Raw genomic sequence first — 15,383 nt, 5'->3', positions numbered from 1 at the left:
CTAGCAGGTGTCGCGGTTCCAATGGCCTAAAGGCACCAGCTTCTTCAAACATTCAAGAGAGTCGCAGCACCCCAAGAACAAGGTCGCGACTTGACATGAAAACCCTTTTTTCTTCATTTTTCTCAAGCCAAATCCCTCCAAAAACCTATCCCAACATAGCTAAAACTCAAAAGTAAAGACCCCAATCCATTCAGTAGCTCAAACCTAACAAAACTCATGCAAAAGCTTGGACAAAACCCCTTCAAATCCCAAAATCAGAGCTGAGTTTTCTAAACTCCTAAAACTCAACTAAAAACCAGAAAACACAAGGATTTAGGGTTGGAAATCGTTACCTCTGTTTCCCCAATCGATGGTGAGTCTTTCCCCAAGCAATCCTGAGCCTAAGCTAACCTCGATTCTCCTTAAACTGCAAAAATTCTCAAGAAATTTGAGAAAGAAAAGTGTAACCAAAAGAGAGAAAAGGGAAACGTATTTTCCTCTATTTTTCTGTGTTTTGTGTAATCGTGAGGTTACTTAGACTCTAAGTAACTCTAAGTAAATCCCAAGGCTCAGGGTCCCAAAAACGTCCCCGATGGAAAAATGGTAAAAACTCCTGGAATTCTCTCCTAATCTCTCTAATACCAAATATATTCTCAAATATTCATTCTCGTTACCTGATAACAGAACTAGATACCCAAAATACCCCTTGACTCACCCCTAGTCGGGTATTAGGTCCCATTGTGACTTTCCCACTAATTTTCTCCCTAGGATCGTCTTGTGCCGAGTGATTAGTGTTCAAAAATATCATTTTATTAATCTTAAAGTGTAAAATTAATTAAGTTTTAATTAATATTTTCATGGATTTATTGTCATATATTTTATATTTGAAAATATTAATTTTAATTTAATTTGTGTTTAATTTTTAGGAAATAAAATATATTTTTGACACAAAGAAAAAGAAAGGAGAAAGAAAGAATTAAAATTGAAGAAATCATGAAGAAAATGGTATTTTTGAAGGAGAAATAGGCCCAAAATCAAGCCCAAAATGGAGCCCAAACCCAGCCTATGGCTGTTCTCACGCTGCCATGTGGCAGATCCTCATTTGCCCAGCCGAGCCGCGCCTAAGCCAAGCCGCCAGCCAGCCGCCAGCCAGCCGTCAGCCGCCAAGCCGCAAAGTCGCACCTGCCACGTTTGACACCGCCGCCTGACGCGCCTGCCATGTTTCCCCAAGGCCCGACCACGACTAACACCTCCAGCTGCCCAGCCAACCCGAGCACGACACCTGTCCCATGTCGTCAGCATCTGTCTCCCACGCGCCCGACAACTCCTGACGCGCCTGACACGATCTGACGCACGTCCCATCACCAGCAGCCACTTCCCATTTTCATCAGCTTTTTGAGCCACTTTCCCACTATTTTATACACGGTTTTGCACGTTTTTGGGTCCTATTTACACTATAAATAGAGTACCAAATGGGTTAAAAATATATCAGATTGTGCAAGGGAATAGTAGAGAGTATTGGAGAGAGAAACACTTAGTTTTTCATATTTTTCTTTTACATTTTTGTGAGTGAAAACAATGCCTATTTTAGGCTAAATTTTCTTGTGGAAAGGCTAGAGTGGAGTTCATGTGTTACATCATATTTTTAATATATTGATTCTTTATTTTGTTCTTCATTTCTATATATTTGTTATAATTAAATTTATTTTCTTCTAATTTTTGTTCTAAATTTATTATTATCTTTTACATAAGTCTAGTCATGCTTTTCTTATGTAATTTAGGTTTTTAATTTAATTTAGAATATTTGTTATATTATATGCTTTTTACTGCATTCTGCCAATGGTATTTTGTCGCTCTAAAGTATATAATATGATAGGTTTTTAAAATTAGAAGTTAGTATAATTTAATTAAAGAACATATTTTAAGGTGAGCTTTAATATATATTTTCCAACTATAATTAATGGTGTAGAATTATAGTTGAGTATAATGAATCAATTTTATTAAAATATATATATGTTTGCATGAATGAAACTTATGCCTTCCATACTTTCTTTCTGATTCTAATTCCTCGATTTTATTCATTTAATGTTTATATTCTTTTTCAAATTCACATTTTTCCAAAGTTTATGATTTTTAATTTACTAATCTTTCTTTTAATTTTGTATTTTACCTCTCTGTGGATACGACATAGCCCGATTACTATTGCGACCGCTTAGGAGTTTATTGGGCGATATCAATTTTTGGCGCCGTTGCCGGGGAGGTAATTCTACAATTAAAGGTTTGCCTAGTAAATTAATTTTTTTTCTTTCAATATATAAAAAAAAAGTAGTGTAATTTTTAATTTCTCTTTTATTTTATTTTTCCTTTGTAGTTTTATTTATTTATTTATTTTATTTATTCATTTTTTTTAATTTTAAGTTTAGAATTTTTATTTTAGATTTAGTTTTTTTTCCGAAAAAAAAGAGCATAAAATTTTAAATCATAAAATTTGAAAGAAAAAAAATCAAAAAAATCAAACAAAGTATTGAGAACATTTGTGTAATTGTGGAAATTAGTAAAAACCAAACTTGTTCTGTCTTAGAAAAATTGGTTCTTAAATAAGGTCTGTGTTAGCGTTACCCTCCAATCTTTTCTAAGAACCTCGGGGAGTTCTAGAAAAGCTCTTGGGCCTAAAGTGGTACCTTGGCAGCCTTTCCAATTGGCCTGGGAACATTTTGGTGTATACTTTTTACATTATTACACATTTGCGCTTATAATACTTACAAACTAAAAAATATTTATGCCACGAAACAGAGACGCACTAGGGAGATTTGTGAGACAACAAGTTGAAACTTTAGAAAACTCTCCTAGTTCGTCGTTTTCTTCCATTCGTTCAAACACTTCCGATTCACCGAGACTTCCCGAACCACCCACGATGGCTCATCAAGATGAAGTCCAACCAAGAACGCTACAGGAATATTTACATCCTACGCGTACAGCCACACCATCGTGCATAATGTATCCCAACAATATGCCAAATTTCGATTTCAAACCCGGCATGATTAACCTCTTACCAACCTTCCATGGGTTGGAAAATGAGAGTTCGTACGTGCATATACGGGAATTCGAAGAGGTGGTGGCTACATTCAACAACCGAGCTGATGTCACCAACATTGTGCGATTGAAATTCTTTCCTTTCTCGCTCAAAGACAAAGCAAAAAGTTGGTTGTATTCCTTAAGGCCTAGATCTATCGGAACATGGGACGAAATGACAAAAGCATTCTTTGCCAAATATTTCCTGCCCCATAAGACTAGCAGCCTTAAGAGGAAAATCTCAACCTTCATCCAGAAAGACCATGAAACTTTCCATCAGGTCTGGGAGAGGTTTAGAGATTTGATAAATCAATGCCCACATCATGGATACGAAAGCTGGCGTCTGATCAGCTATTTCTATGACGGTCTCACAACCGGACAAAGACAATTCGTAAAAATGATGTGCAATGGTGAATTCCTTCAAAAAGATCCCGATGAAGCTTTCGAGTACCTCGACGATCTTGCTGAAAAATCCTACACATGGAATGGACCAAGTCCTATGGACAAGCCACGATCAACTGGAATCTACCAATTGAAGGAAGAGGATAACGTCAAAAGCCAAATTGAATCATTGAGACAACAATTCGAGGCTTTCAAATCTCAAGAAGGTAGAGGAATCCACATAGCTGCAAAAGTAGAGACACGAGATCCATGCTTCATCTGTGGAGGAACGGAACATCAACCGCAAGAGTGCCCAACTCTTAGTGAGTTAAGAGGAGGAAAAGAGGAACAATGCAATGCCTTAGGGGATTACAAGAAACCTTATAACCCTTTCTCAAACACTTACAATCCCGGTTGGCGCAACCATCCAAATTTCAGCTGGAAGGATTCGAACCAAGCATCTGGAAGCCAATGAAGGCCTGAGCAGCAACAACGACCAAAATCATACAACTCTTCTCAAAATATCATGCAGTCAAGTAATTCTCTTGAGAGTACTTTGCAAATGCTTGCGCAAACTCAGATAGCCTCAACTCAAGAGCTCAAAGCTTGTTTCACACAAATGGTAAAGGAAATGAAAGACATGAAAGTCCAAATGACAAAACTAAACACTACTTTGGCAATTCAAGAGGATGGGAAACTTCCCGCTCAACCTCTAATCCATCAAAAAGGGCAACACATGGCACAAACCTCCTCCTCTACAGATACAAATTTCAAAGAGGTTAATGCCATCACTACTCGAAGTGGTCAAAGTACGGTTTCACCGTTAACTAAGACAACGAGTACGTCAATGCCCGCTCTAGATGATGATGTGCCAATAAGCATTCCAGTAAAGGCACCCTTTCCTCAAGCTTTGAAATCCACTGGAAAGGTACTGAAAAATCATGGTGAAATCCTAGACTTTTTAACACAAGTGAAGATCAACTTGCCATTGTTGCATGTGATCAAACAAGTGCCGGCTTATGCCAAGGTTATCAAGGATTTATGCACCGTTAAAAGAAAGCACCATGTCAATAAAACTACATTCTTGGCAGAACAAGCTAGCGCGGTAATTGACTGCAAAACACCGCCGAAGTACAAAGATCCTGGTTGTCCCACCATCTCATGCCAAATAGGGGAACAGGAATTTGGTCAAGCCCTTCTAGACTTAGGAGCAAGTGTAAATCTTATGCCATATTCAATATACTTGCAATTAGGTCTAGGAGAACTCAAGCCCACATCTGTGGTATTACAACTAGCTGATCGATCAGTTAAGAAACCTCGGGGAATAGTAGAAGACGTTCTGATTCAAATTGAAAAATTCTATTACCCTGTTGATTTTCTCATCTTGGACACTTAATCTGAAGTGAGTATAGAGTCTAAAATTCCCATCATTCTTGGTAGACCTTTCCTCGCAACAGCTAATGCACTCATTAACTGTAGGAATGGTCTCATGAAAATCTCTTTCGGGAACATGACTCTAGAAGTGAATGTTTTCCACATCGGAAAACAACCACCTGACAACGATGAGTGTTTCCAATCCTATCTGATCGATACACTTATTTCGGAAGAGGTCGAATCAAAATACACTTCTAGTCATTTTAATCACCTCTTCCAAATTTCAGAAAGTTCTGAGCCTGATGAGTCTGCAATCAACCCTGAAATCGTCAAACACTCACAGGCTAAAAGAACCATGTTTTGGAATCCAATCTTTGAGGAACTCCCTCAAGATCGAGAAACACCAAAACCATCTATTGAACAAGCTCCTCAACCAAAGTTGGCCCAACTTCCTGACGGTCTTAAGCATGTTTTCCTGGGAGCTGAAAACATTTTTCCTGTCATAATATCCTCCAAGATCACTGCCACACAAGAGTGCTAACTCATCAATGTGTTGCAAGAACAAAGAGATGCATTAGGATGGACGATAGCTGACATCAAAGGTATTAGTCCATTAATTTTCTCCCATCACATTCAATTGGAAGACGGGGCTATACCACGTCGTGACCCTCAAAGAAGATTGAACCCAACGATGAAGGAAGTAGTAAAGACTGAAGTCTTGAAACTTCTGGATTCTGGCATAATCTATCTTGTTGCTGATAGTAAATGGATCAGCCCAACTCAGGTTGTTCCCAAGAAATCTGGGGTAACAGTGGTACCAAATGAAAAAGGGGAACTTGTTCCTACCAAGGTCACAACTGGGTGGCGCATGTGCATTGATTATAGAAAGTTAAATGCAGCCACCCGCAAAGACCATTTTCCACTTCCATTCATCGATCAAATATTGGAACGTGTGGCAGGTCATCCTTTCTATAGCTTTCTCGATGGTTATTCAGGGTATTACCAAATCGAGATTGCCTTAGAAGATCAGGATAAGACCACATTCACTTGTCCTTTTGGTACTTTTGCCTTCCGGCGCATGCCATTTGGCCTGTGCAATGCTCCAGCCACTTTCCAGCGATGCATGATGAGCATATTTAGTGATATGATCGAGAAATGCATGGAAGTATTCATGGATGATTTGACAGTCTTTGGAGATTCCTTTGAATCAAGCCTTCTCAATTTAGAGTCTGTGCTTAAACGTTGCAAAGAGAAAGGCTTGGTACTCAACTGGGAAAAATGTCATTTCATGGTGCCATCAGGCATAGTCTTAGGGCATGTCGTGTCAGAACAAGGAATTGAGGTTGATCAATCAAAGATTGAACTCATATCAAAGCTGCCCACCCCCAAGACTGTTAAAGACATTCGGTCTTTTCTTGGGCATGCAGGATTCTATAGGAGGTTCATACAAAACTTTTCGACAATTGCTCGCCCTTTGGCAAACCTCCTAGCAAAAGACGTTGTGTTCAGTTGGACACCTGAGTGTGAGGAATCTTTCCGAACGCTCATTGCAAAACTCACTTCTGCCCCTATCATTCAGCCACCAGATTGGAACTTACCGTTCAAAATCATGTGTGATGCTAGCAATTATGCTATAGGGGCTGTCTTAGGTCAAAGAAGGGAAGGGAAGCCCTTCGTTGTCTACTACGCAAGTAGAACTCTTAACAGTGCTCAAATGAACTATTCTACCACTGAAAAAGAGTTACTTGCTGTAACACTTGACAAGTTTCGTTCCTACCTGATTGGTTCACCTATCACAGTCTTCACGGACCATTCCGCCTTAAAATACCTCCTTTCCAAAAAGGATGCTAAAGCGCGTTTAATTAGGTGGATCCTTCTGTTACAGGAATTTGATCTGACCATAAAAGACAAGAAAGGAGTTGAAAACGTGGTAGCGGACCACTTATCTCGTCTTGAATTTTCTGATTTCGCTGATGGCACAGCCATTCGAGATGACTTCCCTGATGAACATCTCTTCGCAGTCACTAAGTTGCCATGGTACACTCATATCGTCAATTACTTAGTGACTGGCGAACTTCCAACTGCATGGAGTGCACAAGATAAACGTAAATTTTTGGTCGAGGTTCGTAACTTCTATTGGGATGACCCATATCTTTTCAAGTATTGCCCCGACCAAATTATGAGACGTTGCATTCCAGATGATGAAATTTTTAGTGTTTTGAACTTTTGTCATAATGAAGCTTGTGGTGGTCATTTTTCTATGAAAAAGACTGCTGCAAAAATCTTACAGTGTGGTCTTTATTGGCCCACTTTGTTCAAAGACACTAACAATTTCTGTCGATCATGTGAAAGGTGTCAGAAATTAGGTGCCCTGTCCCGACGACATATGATGCCATTGAACCCAAGTCTTGTAATAGAAATATTCGATTGTTGGGGAATAGACTTTATGGGACCATTTCCACCTTCTTCTGGCTACCTTTACATTCTCCTCGCCATAGACTATGTCTCAAAATGGGTGGAAGTTGTGCCTTGTCGAAATAATGATAACACAACTGTTGTGAAATTCTTAAAAGAAAATGTGTTATCTAGGTTTGGCACACCTCGTGCTATCATAAGTGATCAAGGCACCCATTTTTGCAACTATTCTTTCGAGACCTTAATGCAAAAATATGGTGTAATTCATAAGGTTGCATTGCCTTATCACCCACAGACAAATGGCCAAGCTGAGTTAGCCAATCGAGAAATTAAGCAAATTTTAGAAAAGACGGTTAATCCTGACCGCAAAGATTGGTCCTCATGACTTCTCGATGCTCTCTGGGCATACTGCACTGCTTACAAAACTCAACTTGGTATGTCTCCTTATAGGCTAGTCTATGGTAAAGACTGCCACCTTCCTGTTGAGCTGGAACACAAAGCTTATTGGGCAGTTAAAAGCCTAAATTTTGATCTCAAGGCGGCAAGACTCAATCGTAAGCTTCAGTTGTCCGAAATTGAAGAGGTAAGGAACGATGCTTATGACAACTCTAGGATTTGCAAGGCTAAAATGAAAGCGACCCATGACAAGCAGATCCTAAGAAAAGAATTTGAGCCAAACCAACGAGTGCATCTTTATGACTCTCATCTGCATATCCACCCTGGCAAGCTGAGATCAAGGTGGACTGGCCCATATGTTGTGAAAACCGTCTTTCCCAACGGTGCTGTTGAGGTCATAGACCCAACTGATGGGAGAGAATTCAAAGTAAATGGCCAGCGGCTGAAACACTACATAGAGAGGGTGACCCAGCCTGAAGAAGTCAGTCTCGTGGAACCGGTTTACCAAGTCTGAGTAGTGTTCCAAATTGTTTGTACATAGGTTTGTTTTCTGTTTGTTTCCCTTTTGTCATTTTATTTTATTTTATTTGTTATCATTTTGTGTTTTCAGTTTTTCATGTTTTAGATAATCAATATTCGCTCTACCACTCGACGCTCGCTATCCAGGTGTTCTCTTTCCCTACTCTTTTACATTTATTATCTTTTGAGACATTGAGGACACTATTAGATTTTGGTTGGGGGTGGTGAGCATATTCATGCACGTTCATGTTGATTTTTGTCATATTAATATTTTCACGGTCAAAATTTTTTTAAAAAAAAATTACTTATTTATTTTTGCAAAATGTTACTTTTGAGTCAATTTTTGTTATCTATATTACTAAGAGTTTCTCTAGAGTTACCTAATGCACATGCCAATTGTTGTGGTAAGATGGTTGTTAGCACATATTTGCTTAGAAATTTGCCATGTTTAAGTAATTCATTCTTTTGTGTGAGAAGTGAGACTTGAGAAAACAACTTAAAATTTTTATTGATTCTTAGAAATGGTTATAATTATTTGGACAAGGTATTACGGTATGAATGGATGATGTTTTAGGGATAATATTTTTTATAGACAAATCTTATTTAGAGAGCTTTTTATTATGTTATTCATGAAAAAGAAAATGAAAAAAACAAAAAAAAAACAAAAAAAAAAAGAAGAAAAAAAGGAGAAAGACACAAGAGCAATATTTCTATCATTTTCAATTATGTTGTCTCTTGTGTCCAAAAAAAAATAATAATAATAATAATAATGTGTGTTTATTAATTTCATGTTTTATTTTATGGCTCTTAGAATAAATGTAAAGATTGTCTATTTAACTTAAAATCCTGAAAAACTGGTTTTGTGGTACTCTTTATGGTGGTTGTCCAAATGGTTTATTTCCTATCTTTGTTTCAATAATTATTTAAGAGTTTGTCCTAAATATATACCCATTTGATGAGTGCTTACTTCTTTTCCAACTCCATGAGTGAAACCCTTAAACTTTAAATATTTTCAATTACATGAGAGGTTAATGGAGTTGAGACTTTTACTTGGCATAATTTCGAAGGCTTTTATGTGCTATGGTTTGCGGTAAGAAGGTGTAAGTTTGGTGCACACACTCACAACTCTAGATTTATTCGAAGTAATTTTGATAACTCTTGTTGACTTGTTACTGACATTTTGTGTTAATACTTAAGTTATTCTTATAATTTTTGACCGGAAATATATCATGTTGACATCTATCATTTCGCTTGAATTGCTAGAGACTAGCAATAAGCTGGTTGGGGGTTGTGATTAGTGTTCAAAAATATCATTTTATTAATATTAAAGTGTAAAATTAATTAAGTTTTAATTAATATTTTCATGGATTTATTGTCATATATTTTATATTTGAAAATATTAATTTTAATTTAATTTGTGTTTAATTTTCAGGAAATAAAATATATTTTTGACACAAAGAAAAAGAAAGGAGAAATAAAGAATTAAAATTGAAGAAATCATGAAGAAAATGGTATTTTTGAAGGAGAAATAGGCCCAAAATGGAGCCCAAACCCAGCCTATGGCTGTTCTCACGCTGCCATGTGGCAGATCCTCATTCGCCCAGCCCAGCCGCGCCTAAGCCAAGCCGCCAGCCAGCCGTCAGCCGCCAAGCCGCAAAGTCGCACCTGCCACGTCTGACACCGCCGCCTGACGCGCCTGCCATGTTTCCCCAAGGCCCGACCACGACTGACGCCTCCAGCTGCCCAGCCAACCCGAGCACGACACCTGTCCCATGTCGTCAGCATCTGTCTCCCACGCGCCCGACAACTCCTAACGCGCCTGACACGATCTGACGCACGTCCCATCACCAGCAGCCACTTCCCATTTTCATCAGCTTTTTGAGCCACTTTCCCACTATTTTATACACGATTTTGCACGTTTTTGGGTCCTATTTACACTATAAATAGAGTACCAAATGGGTTAAAAATATATCAGATTATGCAAGGGAATAGTAGAGAGTATTGGAGAGAAAAACACTTAGTTTTTCATATTTTTCTTTTACATTTTTGTGAGTGAAAACAATGCCTATTTTAGGCTAAATTTTCTTGTGGAAAGGCTAGAGTGGAGTTCATGTGTTACATTATATTTTTAATAAATTGATTCTTTATTTTGTTCTTCATTTCTATATATTTGTTACAATTAAATTTATTTTCTTCTAATTTTTGTTCTAAATTTATTATTATTTTTTACATAAGTCTAGTCATGCTTTTCTTATGTAATTTAGGTTTTTAATTTAATTTAGAATATTTTTTATATTATATGCTTTTTACTGCATTCTGTCAATGGTATTTTGTCGCTCTAAAGTATATAATATGATAGGTTTTTAAAATTAGAAGTTAGTATAATTTAATTAAAGAACATATTTTAAGGTGAGCTTTAATATATATTTTCCAACTATAATTAATGGTGTGGAATTATAGTTGAGTATAATGAATCAATTTTATTAAAATATATATATATGTTTGCATGAATGAAACTTATGCCTTCCATACTTTCTTTCTGATTCTAATTCCTCGATTTTATTCATTTAATGTTTATATTCTTTTTCAAATTCACATTTTTCCAAAGTTTATGATTTTTAATTTACTAATCTTTCTTTTAATTTTGTATTTTACCTCTCTGTGGATACGACATAGCCCGATTACTATTGCGACCGCTTAGGAGTTTATTGGGCGATATCACCGAGTAACCCAAATATACCCACATAATAATGTGGTCTCACACATATATCACATATATCGCATATATGCCAAATATACCCATAACGAGCCAAATTACTAAAATTACCTTTCTAATAAGAAATGGGGCCACATGCATATTTAATACACTTAAACATGCATATCTAGTCATATTATCATATAATTCAACTAATCACACACATATATATCACATAACATATAATTTCCATAAATTGTCATTCTAGCCCCCTAATCAAGGTCCTGAGCCTTATTAGGTAATTTGGGATGTTACAACTATCCCCTCCTTACAAAAATTTCGTACTCAAAATTTTACTAGAACAGCTCGGGATACTGATTCTGCATATCTGCCTCCAGCTCTGAGGTTGCTTCCTTGACCTCGTTGTTCCTCCATAATACCTTAACTAAAGGTATAGTCTTGTTCCTCAAGACCTTGTCCTTCCTATATAAAATCTGAATTGGTTGCTCCTCATAGGACAAATCTATCTCCAGTTCCAGATCCTCGTAACTCAATACATGAGACCCATCTAATACATACTTCCTTAGCATGGAATTATGAAACATGTTGTGCACACTAGACAGTGCAGGGAGTAAGGCCAACCTATAGGCCACCTAACTGATCCTCTCCAGGATCTCAAATGGTCCAACAAACCTAGGGCTCAGCTTGCCCTTCTTCCCAAATCTCTTCACCCCTCTTAGTGGTGAAACCCTAAGGAAGATATAGTCTCCCACCCGAGTTATTCAGGTAAATTTTGAGGATGAAATTTTTAGTAGGAGAGGATAGTTGTAACATCCCAATCTACTAATAAGGCTTAGTGCATTTATTATGCCTCGGGAGGGCATAATTGGATTTATATGTGGAATTAATTGAATAAATGTGTGACTACGTGGCATACATGATTTATATGATAATATGAATATATGTACATATTTATGTGTATTAAATATGCATGCAGGCTTGTTCTTGTTAATAAGGGCATATTTGTAATTTTGACTCATTGAGGGTATAAATGCAATTATATGTGTTGAATGATTGAGACCACATTATTATGTCAATATATTTGTGATATTCGGCTCGAGTCGATCCTAGTGAGCGGATTAGCGGAATAGTCATAATGGGGTTAAATGTCCTGCTCGGGGTGAGCCTAGGGGTATTTCGAGAACTTAGTGTGTATTCAGGATTTATCGGGTAACGGGTAGTTATTTGGTGATTATTTGGGTATGTCAAAATTAATTGGGAATTTATAGGATCACTTGAGGATTTGTAAGAAATGTGGTAAATGACGGGTTTGTCCTTATAGACATTAAGAGGCTAAGGATAAGTCTAGAGGCATTATGGTCATTCTCTAAGCTTACGATAGACTTAGGTGACCTGAGAAACAACCGGAAACCTAAGCCAGCTCTAATATTTCTCTCTCTCTCTCTCTCTCTCTCTCTCTCTCTCTCTCTCTCTCTCTCACTCTCCCTCTCTCTCTCTCTCTCTCTCTCTCTCTCTCTCCCATTGTTGAGGTTTTGGAAATCTTAAGGGAAGGCACTGAATTTTCTGAAATTAAGGCAAGGATTGTTGGGGATTGAAGCTCAATTGAAGCTGGGAACTTCTAGACTTAAAGGAAAGCAGCTAGGATTAATTCAACCAAGGATCTGAAGTTTTAGTTTTGAGTTTTCTTAATTTTTTAAAAGTCTTATTGAATTCTTAGTTCCTAGGGGGATTTGGGTTAGATTTTTAGGTGATTGTATTGCTCTGGGTATAGTATTGAGGTGTAGAAGCTCAATTTTGTCTTTGATGCATGTTTAAGTTGGATTTTGATTATTTGGGCTCAGAGAAAATTCAGGGAAATATTGGAGTTTATGTGGTCGCAAGATCACGTCGCGGCGCTGTTCTTGAGTGTCGCGGCCCACATGAACTCTGAGGCCTAGGGGGATTCGCTGAATCGACTTAGCGTCGCGACCCAGGCAAGGGTGCCCCGCGGTGCATGTCCATGAATTTGCTTTAGAATGCTCTCTGACTTGTTGAGGGTCGCGATGCCTCTGAGGAGCGCTGCGGCTCAAATATGAAATGTTGTCCAAATAGGGTTTTTAGGTTTGGGAACTCAAACCTAAGTGTTCGGGAAGGATTCTACTACCTGGTTTAGTACAATTCAAGGTCCCAGAGGCTAGTATATCATTTTGATGCTTTTAATTGGTTTAGATTTTAATGGTTATCCATTATTGCTTTTTGACTAGGTTATACCACTAAGGCTCGGGATTAAGGATCGTACTCGGGATCGCCTTATACTTTTAGCTCGGGACTAGAGGTAAGAAACTGCACCCGGTTTGTGATTGGAGCTTGGACCCCTGTTAAATATGTGAGATTGTGGTTATGTCTATATTTAAGAATATCTGGATAGGCATGGTTATTTGTGATGCAATTGATTGCGTGTTCGGCAATCTATTCATTTGTTTGTGTTTGATTTGAAAGTCCGGCCTAAGGGAGCCGAGGCTGAAGTTAAGCATGTGGAACACAGCCTGGCCTAAGCATGCCAGGGTCAACTATATAACCAGAGGACTCCGCCTAAAGGTGTCAGGCCAGAACGTAACTAAGTAAACAGAAGTGTCGTTTGCACTTAACTAACTGTATTGAATGTTGAGATTGAATTACATGTTGGATTGAGCAGATTATCATTGCCTAGCTTATTTCTTATGTTCTATTATTATTGAATTGAATGATTTAAGTTTACTGCTTATATATTGTTGTTCATTTGTGTGAATTAAGTTTTCTTGGTAAGTCTTGGCTCACGGGTACTATGTGGTGCATGTAAGAGAAAGGGAAAGTTGGACCAGCCATGAGTTGGAGAGCTTTAGGGGCGGCGTGTACATTTGCAGCTACTCGACCGCCACGGCCGAGGGATAACTAGGGACTAGAGCCAAACTTGATTTGCCGCTTAGGCTAGCTTAAGTTGTAATTATTTTGATAGCTGTAAATGTCTTGTAAATACTTATTTTTGAGATCCCATGTGTAGACTCAAACTTTTTAATGAAAGCAGTCTATTTTCACGATCAAAATCTTTTAACCCTAATCCGTTAGCTAACCTGAGTAACACGTTTATGTCCAAATGACTTGATTAGCAAGTCCATCACTATTTAAAACACACAGTGTAATAGTCTTGGCTATCTAGGGAATTACCCTAACCTTTACTCAAAAAAATCGAGGGAGGAGAGGAACCGTCGGTGTCGAAGGCATAAACGCAGGCGAAGCCGATATGGGGAAACTCGCAAGGAGAGGGAAAGACACGAAAATGAGAGGGAAAGTGATAGGGAGAAGGCAGGAAGAAACGATTAGGAGAGGGGAGAGGAAACTGGTGAAACGACAGCGAGAGGGAAGGGGTCGAGTGGGGGAACTTTGATCGAGAGAGAAAGTGATACTCAAAATTTGTGGGAAAAAAATATGGCATGGGTATTTTGGGTAGTGTCAAATGAATTTGCATTATTTTGAAATGATTAGAATGTCTAGCATTTTTTTTTTAATTAATACCCCACATTAAGCATAGAAACTCAAATTTTCCTTTATAAATTATAGGGTAAGTAAACAAAAATGCAAATGTCATGAGGTAAATGACAACTCTGAGCAAAAGTTAGGGGGCTTAGGAGTTCTTTGTCCTTATAATAATATTTAATACAAAACTAGATATTTAATATTTATATTAATATAAATTCAATTGTTATAAAATATCATTATTACAATGATATATAATACAAGACTAGATATTTAATAATTATACATAATCTAAATTTTTGTAAAATTACGGTGAAATAAATATTTTGTTATTATATTAATATAAATTCAAATAATACATAAAAAATTATTATTATAATAATATTTAATACAAGACTAGATATTTAATAGTTATGTTAATATAGATTCAAATGCTATAAAATATTATTATTATAATATTAAATACATAATTTTAATTTTTATAAAATAATTTATCATTTATATTTAAAAAGAAAACATTTTTTTTTTTTATTACTGAATCTAATTTATATAAATATATATTCATATTAAGTAACAACAAATATTAAAAATAGACACAATAAATATTATATATTGGTTTATTTTTTTAATATGTTTTTATGTCATTTTTTTATATATAATATTATTTATTTTTAATTATATATCAGTTATAAAAACAAAACAAAAATAATTAATAAATTTTCTAAATAAAACTAAACAAACATGCATTGCACGTTACTTGTACTTAGTATATATATAAATCAATACTTAAACTCATTCAAAGCATATGCTACAAAACATATATGATTCTAATTTTTGTTCCTAAATGTGAATCAACTAGATATGATTGGATCGATGTTAATATATGATTAAGACTTTTATTTATTATTATATTGTGTGTATTGGTGTAATTGTTCAATTTTATTAGCTTTCTACAAATTTTATTATCTATTTTCATATTTTTAAACAAAGATATGTGATATTCATAAGTTTTATTGAATTACTACGATATCGAAAATAT

General features: G+C 36.6%; 1 non-coding gene across 1 annotated transcript; it reads right to left on the bottom strand.

The window, feature by feature from the left end:
• Positions 1-3,274: 3,274 nt before the first annotated feature.
• Positions 3,275-3,381, bottom strand: LOC133787324 (small nucleolar RNA R71). The gene has a single exon (XR_009872352.1). It is a non-coding gene; the product is annotated as a small nucleolar RNA R71 (small nucleolar RNA).
• Positions 3,382-15,383: the final 12,002 nt, after the last annotated feature.

The sequence above is a fragment of the Humulus lupulus genome, chromosome 6, assembly GCF_963169125.1.
Source record: "Humulus lupulus chromosome 6, drHumLupu1.1, whole genome shotgun sequence".
In the NCBI taxonomy this organism is placed as follows: domain Eukaryota; kingdom Viridiplantae; phylum Streptophyta; class Magnoliopsida; order Rosales; family Cannabaceae; genus Humulus; species Humulus lupulus.
Note: the sequence above shows the minus strand (reverse complement) of the source record. Positions and strands in the feature narration are given on the sequence as shown.